Below are 21,229 nucleotides of genomic sequence, written 5' to 3' on the forward strand. Positions count from 1 at the left end.
TGGGAGTACTTCAACCAGAGGCCACAAGAATGGCTCCATTACTTGGAAGGTGAGACTGTCACCTGGCCATAGGGTATCCATGCCCAATAGTAAATGTTAAGGTAAAACTATAACAAATAAACTGAGGTAAGTAGGGTGGAAGCAAATTAACAAGCAATCAATCAGGTTCCCCTTTTTAATGTGGCCTTTCTTCATTCCAGAAACAGATCTCTTCTCATTCCCCATCCCCTACAAAGGCGTGGGAATGGGCAGGGGGCAGGAGACTCTAAATAACCGATTTAAAGTCTGCCTGTCCAAAATGGGAATATATATACGATGGAGACTAGAAGGAAATGTGCCCACCCGGCCGGGCGTGGCTCAGCGGTTGAGCATCGACCTAGGATCCAGGAGATCGGGGTTCAATTCCTGGTCAGGGCACATGCCTGGGTTGCGAGCTAGGCAGCCGATCAATGACTCTCTCATCATTGATGTTTCTATCTCTCTCTCTCTCCCCCTCCTTTCCTCTCTCTGAAATCAATAAAGATATGTTTAAAAAAAAAAAAAGAAAAGAAAGAAATGTGCCCAAGCTATGCTAACAGTGGCTGCCCCTGAAGGATGGGAATATAGGTGATATTTTCCTACTACTTCTTTATAACTTTTTCTTTAATGTCCGCACATCTTATCGGTTTATGTGTGACTTTTATAATAAAGACACACGTATAAAAGGAATAAGTATATGATAACGCTGCCCCCCCCAGGCACACACGCTCCCACACGTTTGTCTCTCTGTACAGCAGGCTTTCTACAGGTGATGCTGTCGGAGCGTGGCCCAGGCGATTCTTCCTGAGCGACGGCAAGCACGCATTACGGGACAGTTAGCACCCCTGCCCCTCGCCCACTTAAGTACCAGTAGCGCTCCCAGTGTCAACCAGGAATGCCCCACATTATGCAGAAAAAAGTGTTCCTATTTTTCAGAGATGTGTTTGGGTGAATGTCAGGATGTTTGCAATTTACTTTAAACTGCTTCAGAAAAAACTAGATGAAACAATTACTCTCAAAGGAAAAAGCATAGCAACTGAGAGATCTAGGTGGTGGATATATGTGTTCAATTATTCTTTTCACTTTTCTGTTGGAAAAATTTCATAATAAACAGTAGGGGGAAATGCCCCGTTATTTCTAAATGCCCCCATTAGACTGTTACCACCCCTCCTTGAAAAACTATATCCTCATTTTGTATCAGCTTTATTTTCATGAATGTTGTGTCTGATTATCAATGTAAAACCCCTACGGGGACTGCTTTTTTTTTTAATGTTTTCTCCTTGGCCATTCCCAGGGGCTTGAGTGGGAAATGTTCTCCTGGCAATGGGAAGAGGTGGCCTTCCTACTGTCCTTTGGGTCCTTGTTGGTTTCACAAGGTGTCCCTTGCCTGGTCAGTGGCGTCCTAATGGCATGAGTTGCTAATGTCCACAGCTGCTGAAACTCATGATCTGTTCTCACTGACACTGACTCAATGCCACCAGCTCTCTCCTGGGACCCTGAGCCCCTGAGTCTCAGCTGCCCCCTCCATCGAGCCCCGCCCAGGCGGCCACCCTTCTGCTCCTCAGGCTTGCTGGCTCGCATGCCTCTCAGCAGTCTCCCCCATTCCTTGCTGTGTGCACATAAGGACTTCTGGATCTTTCCAATCCTGAGATGACAAAACTGGGGTGGGATAAGATGCAGCCATTGGAGGAGCCCGAGCATCCACCCAAACCTTACATGTATATGACACTTTAGAGATTTCAGACACACTCTCCTCTCAATAACAAGCCTTTCTGAGTGCCTCCTCTGAGCCAGGCACCGTGCTCAGGGTCCGGGCCCCCCACCCACTACACACACCAAGTGGCTGCTGAAATGTGAGAGGGCAAACAAGTCATGACACAAGGGGCTATCAAGCAGATGCTAAAAAGAATAAAATGAATTTATAAGGAAAGATATTCAAAAGATATTAAATGAAAAGGCAAGTTTCAATAGGTGAGTTAGGGTATGATCCCTTTTCTATGAAAAAAAAAAAAGGTATAATAATGAGAATTGAAAGCCACAGCCTTCTGTTTGCATTAAATAATACGAGCACCAGGTAATAATCTAGCTGCTCGCTCTGGGAAATGCAGGCTCTTAAGGTGGAACCAACTAAACACTTTACTTATCAAAACAGAGAACTTGCTCATCTAGACTCACTTCAAGGCCCTTGCCCTTCTGGACCCACCAATCCAAAGCTCTTATGTCATAAATTCTGCCCAATCCCAACCAGTTACCTGCCTTATATGACCCACCTTAGAACCACCCAGTACAGCCTTTAAAACCCCTCTATCCCTTCTTTAAAAAAAGAAAAAAAAAAAAAAATATATATATATATATATATATATATAGTGTTTTTATTGATTTCAGAGAAATGAATGGAGAGGGAGAGAGAGAGAGAAACATCAATGAGAGTCATTGATCAGCTGCCTCCACGCCCCCTACTGGGGAGCCTGTGAGCCAATCAGTGCTCAACCACTGAGCCATGCCAGCTGGGCCCTGCAGCCTTTCTTAACGAAGTGTCTTCACTTGGAGATACTCCTAAGACTTTTCCAGGTGCTATTCTCCCTTTCTGCAGTAAGCTTAGCCTTGTTCAATCAGTAAGTTTTCCTGGTGGCCTTTCAGGGAATCAACAATCAATAATAATAATAACTTAATGCATGCTGGGCACTGAGCTGATTGATTTATACCCTGATCCTACTCTCTGAGAGTTTTAATATCATTATTCCCATTTTACAGATGAAGACACTGAGGATTAGAATTTGAACAACTTGCCAAATATTACACAGGGAATAAGAGGCGGAGACCACATTCAAACCCAAGAAGTCTGACTCCAGAGCCTGAGAGTTTAACCCCCTAATTCTGCCTCTGTTCTAGCTATTATGGCTATATAACAAGTTATTCAAAATCCTAGTGGCTTTAATAAAATAAAATAAAATAAAATAAAATAATAAAATAAAATAAAATAAAATAAAATAAAATAATAAAATAAAATAAAATAAAATAAAAAAATAAATAAAATAAAATAAAATAAAATAAAATAAAAAAATAAAATAAAATAAAATAAAATAAAATAAAATAAAGAACATTTATTTTGCTCATGAAGCTTCCTTTCGGGTGGGGCTTGGTGGGGATAACTGCCTCTGCTCCATGCAGCATCAGCGGAGGTCACTCAGATGCTGGAAACTAGAATCATCTGGAAGCTCATTCTTTCACTCATCTGGCAGTTAATGCTGTCAGCTGGGACCTCAGCTGGGCAGTCAGCCAGCACATTTGCACGTGGCCTCTTCATGGGACCTGGGCCTCCTCATAACGTGTTCACTGGGTTCCCAGGGTGAGCATCCCAAGAAAGAGCAATTTCTGGGCAAAGCAATATAGCCTTTATGACCTAGTTTTGAAGTCGTGCAGCATCACTTTCCCACATTCTCATCAAAGCAATCACAAAGCCCTCCCCAGGCTCTCAAGGGGAGGAAAAAGAGACTCACCTTGTGATGAGACGTGGCAATGTCAGGAAGGCCACAGAAGGCCAGAAATTCTGCTGTGGTCATTTTTGGAAATGCAGTCTTCCACAGACCCACATATTCAGTGTGCATGTATAGCAAATCTGAAATATTTTAGAACAGATAGTTAGCTATGGTTATTGCTGGGGCTAAAAGGGGGTATTCTATTTTCTATGATGTTTGGGTTTTTGTAACAAATGTTTAAAGCACTATGGCAACATTATTTTTAAAGACAGCCTCCAATCTGTAGAAGCTTATGCGAAAGGTGAGCATGCTGACTGTTACCTATTTCTTCTCTCTAATTCATCTTCTGCCTCCTGCTGCTCTGCTCTGTCCGCCAGGGGCCAACCTCTACAAGCTGCATCACCTGGACTCCTCTGCCCTCTGTCTGCTGGCTGGGTTGACCCAACGGGAGCTGAAGGAGGTCAGAGAGTGAGAGGAGAGAGGACGGCGTAGTTCTCCTCCCCCTCGCCTGCCCACGATTCCCAGGAGGCTCTGCTCCCTGACAGCTCGTGGCATCTGCTGGGCAGCCCCTCTGGCGACGGTTCTCCCTGGGCTCCAGCTGCACCCCCCCGTCTCTAGCCTTCAGACTCAAGAGTGGAGATCGTGGCCTCCCTGGTTACTCCCTGGGGGACTTTGTCATCCCGTGGGCCCCCTCCATCCTGTCTATTCCTCTGTTGTTGTCTCTTCCTTCACTTTCTTTAATTAAGCCCTCTGAGCGTATCCTCTGTTCCCTGCCAAGTCCCTGACTGGCCCGGTAAGGCTCTGATGGAGACCAGCACGCAGTCAACGGCATCGCAGCGTGCGGACCGCTCTGAGAGGTATGCGGAGGAAAAGAACAGCTAGGGGTTGTTTTGGTTGTTTTGAAAGAGTCAGGGAAGCCTTCCCAAAGAAAGTGAAACTTAAACTGAGACATGAAAGATGAGTCAGCATTCACCAGTTTGTGAAAAAGAGAACACCTTTCCAACCCTGTGAGGTTTCCATGGATAAGGAAATAGGCCCAGAGAGGTTAGGTGACTTACCCATGGCCACACAGGGAGTAGCATAGATTCAAGCCTTCTGCTTAATCCATCACACTACAAGGAAAGTTTGTCAGTTCAGGCGTTTTTGGCTGCAAGTAACCAGGAAAAAAAATGGTATAAGCAGAAAGGAAAATGTATTAAATAATTGTATGTAATGTTGTAATATAATATCAAGAAGACCAAGGTCAGGCAACTCCAGGGTTGATTAAATTATATCAGATGTTCAACAAAGTCATCAAGAAGAAGATCTAAATAAATGGAGAAATGTACCATGAATTGGAAGACTCCATATTGTTGTCAATCCTCAAACTGACTTACAGATTTAATGCAATTGCAATCAAATTCTTACAAGGTTTATGTGTGGAAATTATCTAGCTAATTTTAAAATTTACATGGAAATACAAAAAACCTAGAGCAGCTTAGATAATCTTAAAGAGGAGCACACACTACCAGATGTCAATGTTTAATATAAAGCTATAATAATTAAAACACGGTGGTAGTGATACAAGGCTAGACAAAGACCAAAGGAACAGAACTGACAGTCCAGAAATGGACGCAAACATGTATGTTCATTTGATTTACAACAAGGGTGCTACTGCATTTCTTTTGTGCTGGAGAATTGGATTTCCATACAGAAGATAATCTGTATGGGGGGAAATGAATTTTTACCTCACACCACACATAAAAGTTAATGTAGTATGGATTATAGGTCTAAAGCAAAAGTTAAAAAGAATCAGTCTTCTAAAAAAACATAGAAAAATATCTTCATGATCTTGGGGGTAAGCAGATATCCCAAATTGAGTGCAAAAAACACTATCATGAAAGGACTGATCACTTGGATTTTCTAAAATATAAAAACGTAGGCTCCTCAAAAGACATTACTAAGCACGTGAAGAAGCACTCTACAGACTGGGAGAAGATATTTGCATTTCATATATCCGACAAAGGACTTATATCCAGAACATGAAGGAACTCCTACAAATCAATAAGTAAAAGACAAAGCAGTCCACTTTCAAAAAGGGGAAAAGACTTGAACAGGCACCGCTCAGAAGAGGAAATAACCAAAATGCACTTGAAAAGGTTATCAGAGAAAAGCAAACTAAAACTACAATAAAATACCACTACTTCTGGGACTCTATCCAAAGAAGCCCAAAACACTAATTTGAAAGAATATATGCACCCCTATGTTTGTTGCAGTGCTATTTACAATAGCCAATTTTTGGAAGTAGCCCAAGTATCCATTAGTAGATGAGCGGGTGAGAAAGCTGTTGCACATTTGCACAATGGATGCCTACCGCCCAGCTGGAAACGAGAAGGGAACCTTACCTTCTGTGACAGCTGGATGGGCCTGGAAAGTATTATGCTAAGTGAAATAAGCCAGGCAGAGAAAGACAAATAACATATGATTTCACTTACATGTGGAATCTAGTGAACAAAATAAACTAACAAACAAAATAGAAACAGACTCAAAGATACAGAGAACAGGCTGTCAGCCGTCAGAGGGGAGGGGGTTGGGGGGCTGGGTGAAAATGTAAAGGGATTAAGAAAAACGACAACAACTCATAGACACAAGTAACAGCATGGCGACTACCAGGGGGAAGAGGGGTAGAAGAGAGTTAAGGGGGATAAATGGTGACGGAAGGAGACTTGACAACACAGTGTACAGATGATGTATTATGGAATTGTGCACCTGAGACCTATATAATTTTATTAACCAGTGTCACCCCAATAAATTCAATTTCATAAAAAAGACACCACTATTCACCCACCAGAATGGATAAAATTAAAAAGATTGACAATATCAGGTGTTAGCAACAATGTAGAATAATTACAAATCTCACACAATTCTGGTGGGAGTATAAATTGGCTCAACCACTTTGGAAAACTATTAGGCTGAACCTACTAAAGCTAAAATAGCTCTTTATCCTATAGCCCAGCAATTTCACTCATATATATTATGTTATTACTTCTCTCATATATACATATGTAAGAAGTAATAAGATAATATCCACTCAAAGACAGGTATGTAGAGTTTTTATAGTACCTTTTTGATCATAATAGCCAAAAACTAAAAATAACTCACATATCCATCAACAGGAAATGAAAAAATAAATTGTGGTACCAATGGAACACTGATCAATGATTTTTTTAAAGATAAACATAAAGGTATGAATGAATCTCAAAGAAAACATGTTGAGCAAAAGAGGCCAAACACAGAAGAGCCTGCACTATATGCGTCATGTACATGAAGTTCAAGAACAGGTAAAGCAATTATGAGATTAGAATTAGGATATTGGAAGCGGGTATTGGGTATTGACTGGAAGGGGGCAGGAGAAAGCCCTCTGCAGTAACAGAAATGTTCTACATCTAGATCGGGGAGGTTACGTGAGTGTGTACATACATAAAAATTCTCAAAGCTGTGCACTTAATATTTGTGTGCTTTGTTGTATGTAAATTATACTTCAGGTTTAAAAACGTGCTACCAAGGATTTTCACTCTGCTGTCCTCAGTTTGTCCCCGTATAATAAGATGGCAGCTGTTATGTTCAAGCATCACTTATAGTCAAGAATATGGCTGGGGAAGGAGACCCTCTTTTCCCCTGTCCCTTTGCAAAGTAAAGAAACATTCCCAGAAACACACACCACCCCCCCAGCTGATGCCTCCGCACATCTTATTGGTCACAACTGCATCATGTCCTGGCTTAACCCAGTCGCTGGCAAGGGAGATGGGACCGCAGAGATCAGTTTACCCGTCCCCTAGTCAGGTGGCAAAGAGAGGAACACTTGCTGGGTCAGTGATAAAGCCTACGCTCACAGCAGAGTTCCTGAGCAAGGCAACGCCCCGCAGAGGTCATCCCCCAAGGATAAAGCAGCGTTTCACCCCTTGCAACCTTTTTTCTTTTTAAAAAAATCCTGTTTTCTAAAATGCATGTCTTCATTGTTTTTCTGATCATGTGATTAATGTTTATTGTAAAAGTTCAACTAAGTGCAAATCAACTGTACTTAATCCTCCTGACCCCACACCTTGATAATCACTATTAAAAGTTTGATCTATGGTCTTCCAGAACCTTTTCTTGGCATGTATGTCATTTTATATGTTTATATAATTTTTTAACCTAAAGAAATAGGAGCACACCATATAAGTCAAACATTATCATTTGTCTACACAACAAACCTTTCCATCATTTTTTCTGCTAACAACCCTAATATTATGATTAGTGTAAAAGAGTGGTTTTGACCCTTCGGGAATTAAAAATAGGTACAAATCCCCAGGTCCCACCCCCAGAAACACTGTGCCACAGACTGATGGTTTGTTGTGGGCTCAGGCATCAAGGCTCTGCAGGAATTGCTAACAAGTAGCTCCCGCGGAGATCTGTTCTACCTCTTGGTAATGCCCCCTTCCCCGTGCCACTGATTGGCTTGAGGATGGGTCGCATGACCCAGCTCTTGCCGTGAGCAAGGAGGGGAACTCTGATGAGATTCTGGGGCAGTTTCCCACAGTCTCAGAGAGGGACGTGCTTAAGGCCTTTCCTGCCTCTGTACATGGCAGCAGCATCGTGGTTACAACGTGCTTTTCAACTTAGTTGTATTCTCTTATTTTGGTTTCTTTCTTTCTTTTTACTTCTATTGCAGTTGTACATTATTGCTCCTTGCGCCCAGCCCTGCACATGGTTGCTGAGGGAGATCATCCGTGGTGGGGAGGACTCGGAACTGATGAGGCAGCTGAGGGGCTCCAACTGGGAACCTAAAAAGTAGCTGCTTTCCACAGATTGGGGGTGCTGGGGAGCAGAAGGAGGAGATACTAGAAGAGGGAAGGCCCAGCTCAGTGGAGGAAGGAGGGGTCCAGGGGCTGTGCCAGATATGGGGCGGGGGGGCTGCAAGGATCAGCAGGTGGGGGAGGGAAAGGGTGAAACTGAACCTGGAGACCAGTGGAGATAGGGACTGGCCCTAGGGCAGTAGGATCCCCTCCACTACCTGGCATATTCCAGTTAATATCACTAATTGGGTCCTAAAATTTTCATTAAGATGGTCTTAATGAAAATGCCAAAAGGAAACCTATTTCCATTATATTAAATAGGAAAAATTATATACACATTAGCTCCAAACTCTAAACCAATTTCTTGAAATTTTACTAAAACTTGGTAAGATGTGTGCGTGTGTGTGTGTGTTTAAAAACTGTCATGTTACAATGTAAGATGCTTAGCATTACTTCCCCATCATCAACAATTAAATTCGTTGGTAAATATTTGCTTAGTGTACGTAAAACAGCATCTCTTATTGCTAGCAAATCAAGCTGCACAACCCTTTATCACTCAGTTGATTTTTTATTGGATCTTTCTATTTGAATCATCCAGTTGTACTTATTAGTACATGGCATATTTTTATCATTTGCCTTTAAGAAGGGAAAATGGAAACCACAGCTGTATCAGGATTGCGTTTGGAAGCATATGCCAGAAGATATGAGAAAAGAGACATAAACAATATAAGGCCTGTATGTCTCACATAACAAGAAGTCCTGGGCATGCCTCCGCTTTCCTTCTTCCCTCTCTGCCAACGACTTTTATCTTCGGGTTTTATAGCCTCATAGTTGCGTGACGTTTGCTGCACCTCTAGGCAACACATCAATACTCCAGGCAGGAAGGGGCAAAAAAGTCCAAAGAGGCCAGAAAATGGGGTCTGTTCCTTCTATAAAAGCTTTCCTGGAAGTGTCACACTGTGACTCCCATGGCATTCATCAGCCAAACTGATGGGTACTAGACAGTCTGGATCACTTGACTGATTTGTCCACACTTCTACATGTAATCCTGATCTACCAATTTTATTTGGGATATAATGTGAAACTTTGTTCCCCAAGTAATATTGTTTAAACTGTTCAATTGAGTTTTAGCTGTATAGATATAATTTAATATAAGCATTTGCCCCCAAAGCATTGCTATTGAGAAACACATATACACTATCAAGTTTGGGTTTTATAAACTAACAGTCACTCTACTGGGAAAAGGTTAACCAGGGAAACATTCTACTGACTATGCCTGAATACTGTGGAGCTTTTGCCTTACATTCAGCCCTACCTCATCTTTGGCAACAGTTACACAGTAAATATGCCCTTTTGTGTGTCATAATTAATGTAAACTGTCCTCTATTGTTGGGCAGTTAGAATGTTCCCAGTTTTTCACAATTATAAACAAAGCTGCATTGAACATCTCTGTACAAACATCCTTACCCACTTGTCCAATTACTTCTTTGAGATGAATTAAATCCATGAAATGAAATTGTGGGGCTAACGGTTCTGCAAATTTAAAATGTTGATACCTATTGCCAAGTTGCCCTCCAGAAAGGTTGTACCAGCTCCACTACTTCTCCATTGCTGGAGCAATGAACATGCATCACCGAGGCATGCTGGCCCACCTAGATGGAGGAGAGGATGGATGGCTCTGTTAATGCAGCCTTTGGAAGCAGAGCGCTTCGTAATTCAGGTGCCAATTACATTTGGAAATGAGATTAGCACATGGAATCTTCCCATTCATCTCTCTCAGAGTTCCAAGGTTCCTGGGCAGATGAAACAATAAAACAAAACCAGTGAAATGAAGTCAATGTGGACTCAGGACATTTACCCTGATAAATGTGTCCATTTAGAACAGACTTTCTGGGCAGCTTGCTTAGCTCTGACTAGAATGAACATCAACACCACACTCAGCCTCCAGTTTTTCCTCATCAGTGACCCTCCCTAAAACATGCTGATTCCACCAGCCTCTTCATAAAAGCACGTCATGGCGCCCAACCCCAAGCAAGTCCTTGAGAATGATGCCCAATGTCCTAATAGAACAATCGCTGCTGTTCAGCATCAACACTAATATTAAAGTTATCATTTACATAATGGGGATTTATTGTTTCATGGGTACAGAGTTTCAGTTTGGGGTGACGAGAAAATTCTGAAGCTGGATGGTGGTGATGGTCACACAACAATGTGAATGTACTTAATGCGTCTGAATTGAACACTCAGGACTGATTAAAATGCTAAAATGTATGTTACATATATTTTACCACAATGAAAAGTATGTTAAAAAAATCACTGACTGCTGTTCTAGTTCAACCTGGAAGATGTTGCTCTGTCCTAGCAAGTAAGAAGCTGAGTAAACTGAAAAATCAACTCTTCTTAGATTTGTAAGAGTGAGGTCACAGGGCGAACTGCTGCTGCCACAATTAGAGAGACTGACAGGCGGACACAGAGAATCACAGCTTACTGGGGCAGAAACCATCACGGGAACCAGTGCCAGGGTAGGAAAGTGTGAATTATAACTGATGAATTCCTGGAGGTTCAGTGTAAATAAGACTGAGAGATAAAAACTCCAGGGGAACCAGGACACGAGGAACCCCCACACTTTTGTGAGTTTTACCTCCAGGAGCTTGACCGGGTTCTCACAGTAAATACTGGAATTTCAGTGAATAGGGGAGAAAAATCTTTTCATGCTTCTGGTAGGGGAACAGGAAATACACCATATATTGAAGTACACCAAAGCACTCTGCTCTTAACAAGGCCTGCCCTCAGGAGAAATTATTTTACCTACTGGGGCTTTATCAGAGCCAAACTGACCTGGGGGAAAGGAAGTACATACCTAACTCCAGCCCTTGACAGCTACCCTGTCCCTCTAAGGGAGGGAAAAACTGAGAAGCGCTTGTGAAGTTCACAGCCCAGAGACACAGGATCACTAGAAGACTGAGACTTAATCAAAGGACAGAATGCCTCCCCTCCCCCTACACCTCACCACTGCACCACTAAAGGCCTATTCACCAGAGTTCCTTTTATAGAGTATGGCTTTCTACAAAAAATTACAAGGCATTCTAAAAGACAAAAACACAGTTTAAAGAAACAGAAAAAAGATCAGAACCAGACACTGATATAGCAGGGATGCTGAATTATCAGAATGGAAATTTAAAATGACTATGATTAACATGCTAAGGAGGGCTCTGATGGGAAAAGTAGACAGTATACAAAACAGATGGGTAATGGAAGCAGAGAGATGGAAATCCTAAGAATGAAAAAATAAATGTTGGAGCTTAAAACCCTTTAACAGAAATATAGTGGTCTTTGCCTCCCATGAAGACTCATAAAATGTGGAATTCTCCAAAGATAGCAAAGGGGTTCAAATGCAGGGTGGCCCCCAAATAATAATGTCTATTCCACTTAGCATGTAGATTAGGGCTGAACTGACGTACACACCTCACACCCTTCTGAGAGATGCCGGTGCTGAATCAGAGAGTCAGGGTATTGCCTTGACCTCAAATTCCCTTCACCAAGTTCACAGTATTCAGAAGAGCCTCAATCAGTAAGCTGAACCCTACTGGATAACCTAAAAACAGCCAAAAAGAATTTTAAAAATTGTCCTGTCTTCCACTTTTTTTTTTTTTTTTAGCTCACTCTGTCTTCTGCTGAGCTTTGAAGTATAATTCAAAGGCCTAAGCTGATTTACTCCCAACTACCTACCAGTCCAGCTCTCAGTCCCATTAACAAGCACTTTATCCTGAGACTGGGCAAGCAGGTGCTACCAGAAAATTATCACTCAGCTCTCCAGCCAGGCTGTTGGGAGAAGAGGGGCTTTTGCACACAGAGGCAGCAGACACATCCCTCTAAAGGAGATGAGGAAGGTGTACACAGATCTGGGAGGTACCAAGGGACACCCAAGTGGAAGTTGAAGGTCAGAGTTTTTCTGAAAAACCCAATATTTCAGATGAGCCTGGAAAGATTAGGAATGAACTCTACCAAAAAGGAAAAGGTGCTCCAGTCAAAGTAGCAGCATGAGCAGAGTCCCAGAGGTGTGAGAAAGCAGGACACATGCAGGAAACAAACCCAGGGAGAGAGCTCAGAAATCTAGTCAATACGAGGCTCCTGACATCGTGCATCTCAGGCTCCCCTGGAGAACCTGACTTGAGCCCAGATGCACACGCACACAGAAACTGGCACCCACCGGCAGGGATGCAGGCATCCAGGTTAAGAATCCTTTACAGTACAGCTGGTGTGGCTCAGTGGTTGGGTTCTGACCCATGAAACAAGAGGTCACTGGTTCGATTCCCCATCGGGGCTCATGCCCAGGTTGCAGGCTCAGTCCCCAGTACGGGGTGTGCAGGAGGCAGCCGACCAAAGAGGTTTCTCTCTCATCTATGTTTCAATCTCTCTATCCCTCTCCCTTCCTCTCTAAAAAAATAAACATATAAGAAAAAAAAGAATCCTTTACATAGCCAACCCCTCATTCACAGATGCCCAAACAGGCCAGAAAAGGCCAGAGTGCAGTTGCGGCAAAGCGTTGCCTCTGCAGTATTTTCTTTGGTTTCTGCTCCAGACTGGAAACTTACCTCGAGCGACTAATCATCTTTGTTTCAAAGTGAGGCACGTACGAGCTGACTGTAAGCCTTGCCAGCATGGACTGGGGCTGACTGATGTGTTTCACTGTAGGGCAACTGACTTCCTGAGAAGCCCCAAATGTCATGGTTGCAGGTCTTTTCTCTGGGGCTGGTGGGTTTCTTCATAAAAGGAGGCTCCAGTCCACTGGGGGTGGGGACAATGTTGCTTAATGAGACATGTAAATATTCTGGAGTTCAATTAGGAATGGGCTGGGGTGTCATCATTTGGGGTGCAGCTTTTTAGGCCACCCGTGTCTAGTTCAGCCCCCCCAAACTTTTCCTCTATGCTGGGATGTGATCACTAAATCTGGACTCTCTCTGGTTCAGATTCTCCAGAGACTAACCCCTTGGTGTCCTCTGAAAAGTGCCTGACTACATGGGGTTGAAGTTCCCCATGACAAAGACCTCAGTCAATCCCCCCATTTTAGCACCTTGTTTTACCTCCACCTGCTGAAATATCTGTTCTGCCCATTCCTGAGCCTTCTGGGATCCTGGGGTGAATTGGCTGTTCCTCAATATATGCCCCTCCTTAGGCAGGACCGTGGGCCCTCCTCCACTCTGCCAAATCATTTGTCATTCCCCAACCCAGTTCCCGTCTTCATTTATTGTTTCAGGGTTAGAGAGCTCTCCTGGTTTCATCAAAGATGGAGAGGATGCTGCATGGTCTCCTTACTGTCTGGAGTGGATTTTCTGAGAATAGGATGGAAATAAAACTCAGCCATCCTGGAGTATACTTACCACTACCGAACAGTACACTGAAAAGTGGTTAAGCTGGTAAATTTCACGGCATGTGTTTTTTACTGCAATTAAAAACAAAACAAAATTCAGCCATCTTAAAACCAGAAGTCACCCCATTGGAGTTTTCTGTGAATTTTGAAAAACAAACACAACAAGCTATTTCCTTGAAAATCTATTACATGTGGAAAGTGAGTATTTTGACTTCTATACAATCTATTGAGACAGTTATTGAAAATATCTAGAGCAATGGTTCTCAAAGTGTGGTCTGCAGATCAGTAGCATCAGCATCACCTGGAAATTTGTTAGAAATACAAATTCTTGGGTTTTATCTTAGATGTACTAAACCAAAATTCTGCAATCTGTGTTTTAAGAAGCCCTCCACAACTAAATATTATCTGCTTTGCGGATGGTTGATACATAAAGTTTGAGAGCCACTCATCTAGAGCAATGTGGGGGGAAAGAATGAAATTAAATAAAAGTTGAACACCAAAGGATGGGTTTAAATTCATACATGGAGAAAAGATCGAGGAAATCGTGAAAGGGGAAGAGAAGGTAATTCATTGAGTGCCTACCATGTGTCAGGTACCACGCTTGCCAATTTACATAGTTATCTCATTTAATCCTCAGTTTCCTTGAAAAGAAAAAATTATTTCTCTCATTTTACAGATAGAAAACAGAGGCTTAGAAAAGGTAAGTAACTAAGCTATTCAAGAAGAATTTCAACCAAGGCCTCCCTGACCCCTAGGTCCTCTTTATCTTCCATACTTCCCTCTTTAGAATTAACCCCATTACTGGGAATATCACTGACTGTGGAAGATGGAGAAAAGAAAAGGAGATTTCTCTCCTGCTTGGTAAGATCCTACTCATCTTGCAGAGCGGAACTCAGATGGCATCTTCTCTGGGAAGTTTTCTAGAACTTCTTGCTCAGAGTTAACCTTCCCATGGTGCTACGCACACACCCGTCTTGGAGTACCTCATATACCTCATTGCAGAAGTTTTCAAATCTTTGGTCCCAGGATCCCTTAGAAATTATTGACATTCATAGGCAAATGAACCTCGACCTAAACTTCACAAATTATACAAAAAATTAACTCAAAATGGATTAAGGATTAGATGTAAAAAATGTAACACTATAAAAATTTTAGGGGAAAGAAAAACATAGGAAAAAATCTTCAGGTCCTGGGGCTGGGCAAAGAGACTTAGACTTGATACCAAAAGCATAATCCATAAAAGAAAAAACTGAGCCCAGCTAGGGTGGCTCAGTGGTTGAGTGTCAACCTATGAATCAGGAGGTCACAGTTCGATTCCCAGTCAGGACACATGCCTGGGTTGCTTGATCCCCAGTTGGGGGTCTGCAGGAGGCAGCCGACCAATGACTCTCATCATTGATGTTTCTCTCTCTCCCTTCCTCTCTCTGAAATCAATAAAGACATATTTTTTAAAATGATAACTTGAATCATTCAAAATGAAAACCTTTTGCTCTGAAAAAGGCCTATGAAGAGGAAAAAAACACTGGGAGAAAATACTTGCAACCCACCTAGCTAACAAAGGACTGGTATCTAGAACACACGAAACAACTCTCAAAACTCAAGAGTGAAAACAAACAGTCCAATTAGAAAGTGGGCCAAAGACATGAACAGACATTGCACTAAAAAGGATAGACAGATGGCAAATAAGCATATGAAAATATTTCAATATCATTAGCCATCAGAAAATGCAAATTAAAATCACAACGAGATATCACTACAATTATTAGAATGTCTAAAAATAAAAAATCGTAACACCAAATGCTGGTGAGGATACACAGATACCAGGCTACTCATCAGTCACTGGTAGGAAAGTAAAAAGGTACAGCCACTCAGGGAAAAGGTATGGAGACTCCTTATAAAATTAAAACCGTGCTTACCGCCCTAGTGGGTTTGGCTCAGTGGTTAAAGCATTGTCCTACGGATTGAAGGGTCTTGGGTTCGATTCTGGCGAGGGCATGTACCTCGGTTTCAGGTTGATCCCCAGCCCCGGTGGAGTGTGTGCAGGAGGCAGCCAATCGATGTGTCTCTCTCACATCGATGTTCCTCTCTCTCTCTCTCTCTCTGAAAAGCAATAGAAAAAAAATCCTCAGGTGAGGATAAAAAAAAAAAAGCGCTTACCATACTACCAGCAATTGGACTTTGGAACATTTGAGGCACAGAAGTGAAAATGTACGCCCACACAGAAACCTGTACATAAATGTTCACAGCAACTTTATTCATAATAGCCAGAAATCAGAACCAGTCCAAATGCCCTTCCACGGGAGAAAGATTAAGCAAAATGTGAGGCATCTATACCCTGGAACTCTCTTCAGCCACAGCAAGGAAAGCAGGATTTTCATGCGCACCCACTTGGATGGCTCTCAAGGGAATTATACTGAGTGAAAAAAGCCAATCTCAAAAGGTTACATAATGTACTATTCCATTTATATAACATTCTCAAAGTGACAAAATTCTAGAGAGGGAGAACAGGGGTTAGGGAGGCGAGAGGGGAGGCAGCTGCGGCCACAGAAGGCTGCATGAGGTCCCTGTGATGAAACTGCTCTGTCATGACCTTGGTGGTAGTCACACAAATCTACACGAGTGATAAAATTTCACAGAATTGCACACACATGTGCACATGTGCAAACACACACACGTGCATGTAAAACTGGTGAAATCTGGATGAGATGCGTGAACCGTATCACTGCCAATTCCCTGGCTGTGATATTGTACTAGTTATGCAAGATATTACCACCGGGGAAAGCTGGGTGAAGGGTGTACAGGATTTCTCTGTATTATTTCTTACAACTGCCTGTGAACCTACGATGATCTCAAAATGAAAAGTTTAATAAAACTGTTGAGGACAGCAAAGAGATTCTTGTTTGTGTTTAATATCAATCAGTATTTACTATATTAGAAATTAAAATGGAGACATTTTAAAAGTATTAACTTATCTTTAAAATCATAACCCATTATGTTAATATAAACAAAATATTTTATGAAAAATAAGTACATTTTCAAAAAAATAGTGAGTAGAGAGACTGTTTTACAAATTTAAAAATCTCTTTGTCTGGTTTCATAGACAACTGGATCTCAAATCTGCTGTACATTATAGTATGTCGTGCTATCACACAGCATGCTGCCTCTGGAAAATTCTACTGTACACACATGAAAACTGAGAGTGAAAGAGGCAAGTAATGTCTTAGTATTATTATGAAAATAACATGGATCCCCTCAAAGGGTCTCAGAGGCCCCCAGGCGTCCTGGGACCACGCTTTGGAAACTCCTGCGTTGTCACGATCATTTGTCCACACTTCTGCTCCCACACTTGGCGAGTGAGAGAGGACAGAACCTTTTTATCTGTGTGTTCCAAGAGCATGCACAGTGCCTGCCAGAAAGCTGATGCCCGCTAAATGTTTGATGAACCAGTGGGATATAAAGGCTTGTTAGCTGAGGGGGGTGGGGGGAGATTGCCAATCTGGTTGGCAGCGTATTGCTTTAGACTTTCAGTTCTGCACCAGAATAAAGGTCAGCGTGTTCTGGTATAGCTTGGTCCTATGGAACAAACATTGTTCTGAGAATCCGGGAGGCTCCTGGGCATGAAACATGAATCTGCGATGACTGAGTGGCCTTTTGAGAAAGGTCTCGCCATGTCACAATTCCTCACAAGTTTTGACCTTGAGGCCTCTCCAAGCCATCCAGACGAAGCCTGGGGAGAAAGGGGCTCAGTGGGCTGGGCAGTGACATACTAAATTCTCCTCTCCTGATTTATTATCCCTGTGCTCCTAGCTCCCTAGGTCATCCCCAAAGCACCCATTAGTGGTCAGTCTCAGCCCACTGGGTCCATAGCAGCTCTGGGAAGGGGAAAAACAGTTTCTTGCCACCATTCCAGATTACAAATTGGTTCTCGGTCCTCATCTGAGGTATTCATCAAAGCACAATTTAGCAGGGAGCACAGAAAAATGCACGGGCTCACCTCAAATTGCCATTGAAAAATGTTAGTATCAACTCTGTGTCAGACACTGAGCCAGGCCGCGGAGCATTCTCAGGAGCTCCCACGCGAAGTGGGGAAGCGATTCCACGCTGGCCGCAGCGAGGACTCTGAAGTGAAAGGAGCCCCTGGGGAGAGAAATCGCCCTCCTTGGATCAGGGGGAGGGGGTGCATTTGGCTTTGTCCTTAGGAGGAAGAAGAAGGCCATGCCAGGCAGGTGGAGGGGCAGCACACCAGGGGTTATTGTTAGGAACAAGTATAAAATGGAAGCTTATGTCTTTCTATTATCTCAGATTTGGGCACATGTCGCCATCATCCGAGTGTTTATTGAACCCCAATTACTGAGCCCCACCTCCAGAGTATCTGACTCTGTAGGTCTGCAGAGGGGCCCAAAAATGTGCACTGCCAACCCGTTCTCAGGTGATCCTGGAGCCTCAGAAAGTTTTAAAGAAAGAGTGAGATGACAAAGCCTGGGCTTCAGAAAGCAGATTCTGTTCAGATAGGGAACAAGTTGTCCTGAAGCTCCCCAGTGCACTGGGGCCTCCCAACTTCTTGACCCTTAATGTTCCTGAGAAATTTCAGTCAAGGAAAACAGGATGGCAAAGCCTGCAAGGCAGGACAGAGGTTACAGGACTCCAGTGCCCAGGGGTCACCACCCACTGCCTGGCACGGCTGATGGGGTCAGTGTCAACCTGGACCCACTAGCTCTTTGCTTCACGTGCAGAAGCCTGGTTGTGGTGGGTAAGTCCCCTTCCTCCCTGCGCCTGAGTTCCTCCATCAATAATAATAATGGGGACCATTTGTCCCTCGGGGAGCCAAGGACTTTCAGATGGCACAGATCAAAAAGTTGGACTCATGACTCACCTACATCATGGGTTGGAGAGAAAATTGGCACAACCCCTGGAAGGCAATCTGACAATCAAACGAGAAATGAAAATGCCCATACCCTTTGACCCAATGGTTCCATATCCAGGAACTGAGCCCACAGATACATTCATGTTTCTGTGCAATAGGCAGGTTATTCAACGCCTATTGTTTTTACTGGCAAGAAATGGGAAACCACCAGTTTAGAAATATCACCCACAGAGGGCTGGTTGCATCCCAGAAATAGAATAATGGGCAGTCCGTAAAAATAACAAGTTAGATCTATATGAGCCAGTTTAGAATAATGATAGATGGACAGACAGAATGTAAGACAGATACAGATCGATAAATGTATGTCTCTCTCTCATATATATATATATGAGGGATAGAAATGCTGTTACTAATACATATACATGTGCTTATCTGTGCAGAGCCCATCTCTGGGGCGCTTCAGAGAAGCAGGCTGCCTTTAGGAACTGGAATGGGGTCCAGGTTGAGAAGGAAACTTCCGTTTTGCTGTAACCTTGTTTGTTTGATTGACTTTTGGACCCTGCATGTGCATTACCTTATTTAAACAAATAAACATGGAAGCAGTGCCATGTGCTTTACATGCTTCATTTCACTAAATCTGCAGAATAACCTAGAAGGGAAGTACTCGGATTATTCACAAGGCCCAGGGAAGGAGGCTAAGTCATTTGGGGGGAGGCCAGAGGGGGAATGGAAGGAGTCTTGATTTGCTGGAATTGGGTTTACCAATTTCCAATGTTCCAATATTCCCACCGTGGCTAGTTTCACGCTGTGGAAGTGATGTCACTGAGCAGAGCTGGGAAGAGAAGCACACAATGAGCTCTCCTGAGCCTGGAGGAAGCACTGCAGCACCCCCTGGACGGGACCTCAGTCTCCCAAGGAGGGCGCCTGACTCTTTCCACTCCAGGTGAAAGGCTTTCCAAGAGTAAAGCAAATGTAAGCAGAAACACCACTAAGGATCTAAGAGTAGCTCCCGGGGATCTTTATAGACAGATACCAGGCATCTACTTATGGTTGGAAACAACCTGCCTGTTTCACAATGGATTTGAAATGAAAACCCAGAAATTAAAATTAAGCATCTGGGTTTTATATTTGCAAATTGCTCTGCCATTCTCTTTATGAAATATTGCATGTGGTTATACACTCATAAGGCAATAGAAGACTAAATTAGTGTCAGCATTCTGTCAGCCTGGCCCTAAGTGCTTACCAGGGCCAGCAATCTCAATTAGGAGGGCAGTTTAGAAACTTCTCCAGGGCTTGAATGGGAGAGGTGGGGGTGAGAGAGTCAGAGAGACTTGGATTCAAGTTGTATTTCAGATCAGTCACCTGCTAGACACCTTGAGCAAGTCACTTCTCATCTGAGACTCGACTTACTCGTGCGTTGAGGACAGTGCTCACCACACAGATGTGTACAGGCAAGTCTGCCATGTTTAACAGATGAGTTTAACATGTGGTCTATGCCTAGATATAAGGCAGGGTGTTTTTCCCCAAAGAGTAGCCCTCAGAAGAAAAAAGGGGTTGCCTTATCTTTAAGTTCCTAGGAAAGCTCACAGAATCTTTCATATTCCCTAGACTCTCTCAATTACTTTATTTTAAGCAACAAAGTACTGTTTGTGGAAGACCAATTAATAGAAGTCACCTGAAGGAAATGGTTAAAAAAAAAGCAAACAATTTTTGACATAGATGTGGTCAAAATACTGGAGGTTTGACCTCATACCCTTATAAAGGGGCCTTTTAAAAGCAATACATTAAAATGTTAAGACGCTGTGATCACAAATATAAATCAATAGGACACAAAGAAAAACAATACTGTCCTAAGAATGAGTGAACTGGGACTTTGAGGATAAAACATTTCAGAGGCAGCATTGTATAAAGGCTCAAAAAGTGATGGATCACAAACAAGTTAGATAGAAGTGAAATTTATGTGATCTAGGAGGTGAGGGGTGATTCAGAAACCATCCCCAGCGATAATAAAAATACTGAGATCAAAGGTACACAACAAGAAGACATAGAATAAAACTGCTCTGCTAAATGCAAGCGTGGGGGGGAAAAAAACAGTGTTTCTAAAGTAATATATTACTTATTAATACATAATATATTTTTAAATATATTATTTAAATAACAATAATCTTGAAAGTATGTGTACACCTAAAATAATAAATTAAATATTCTACATAGACATTTGATTATCTCATCCACAGCCTTAAGAATGTATATATTCAAGTTGGCCCCCCAAACATTTTCTTTTTGGCAATCTTCTCACTGTGAAAAACCAGAGGGTCACTTTATCTTTGGGGACCACCTAATACTGAGACAACTCTGTGCAAGCACTTAAGACTCACAAAGCTCTGTGCGATTGTGAGAGGTACTGTTACGGTTGTTGATACTATTTTTATTATGATTGTTCTACCACAAGCTGGTCTCTTCAGCCATGCTCCTCCAAGCACTTACCTGGATTGAAATTCCCTGATCTTCTACCTACTAGCTGTGTGATCTTGGGCAAGCTGCCTAACCTCCCTGTGCCCCAGTTTCCTCATCTGTAAAAGAGAGAGAATAATAGTATATCACAAGGTTAAGAATTCGATAAATTAGTATATCTAAGATGTATGAACCAGTGCCTGGTAAGTGCTTTTAAATTTAGTTATTA

The 21,229-nt window shown here is 42.6% G+C and overlaps 1 long non-coding RNA gene across 1 annotated transcript in view; it reads right to left on the reverse strand.

The window, feature by feature from the left end:
* LOC308562875 overlaps positions 1–21,229 on the reverse strand; it is a 40,988-nt gene that overhangs the window by 12,417 nt on the left and 7,342 nt on the right. The window contains exons 3-10 of the long non-coding RNA XR_013999687.1: positions 21,034–21,119; positions 13,693–13,754; positions 12,907–13,099; positions 11,777–11,906; positions 9,964–10,104; positions 4,556–4,644; positions 3,819–3,948; positions 3,519–3,637 (exon numbers count right to left, since the gene is read on the reverse strand). This is a non-coding gene — a long non-coding RNA (uncharacterized lncRNA). The remainder of the gene's footprint in view (positions 1–3,518; positions 3,638–3,818; positions 3,949–4,555; positions 4,645–9,963; positions 10,105–11,776; positions 11,907–12,906; positions 13,100–13,692; positions 13,755–21,033; positions 21,120–21,229) is intronic.

The sequence above is a fragment of the Miniopterus schreibersii genome (assembly GCF_964146895.1).
Source record: "Miniopterus schreibersii genome assembly, chromosome: 10".
Classification (NCBI taxonomy): domain Eukaryota; kingdom Metazoa; phylum Chordata; class Mammalia; order Chiroptera; family Miniopteridae; genus Miniopterus; species Miniopterus schreibersii.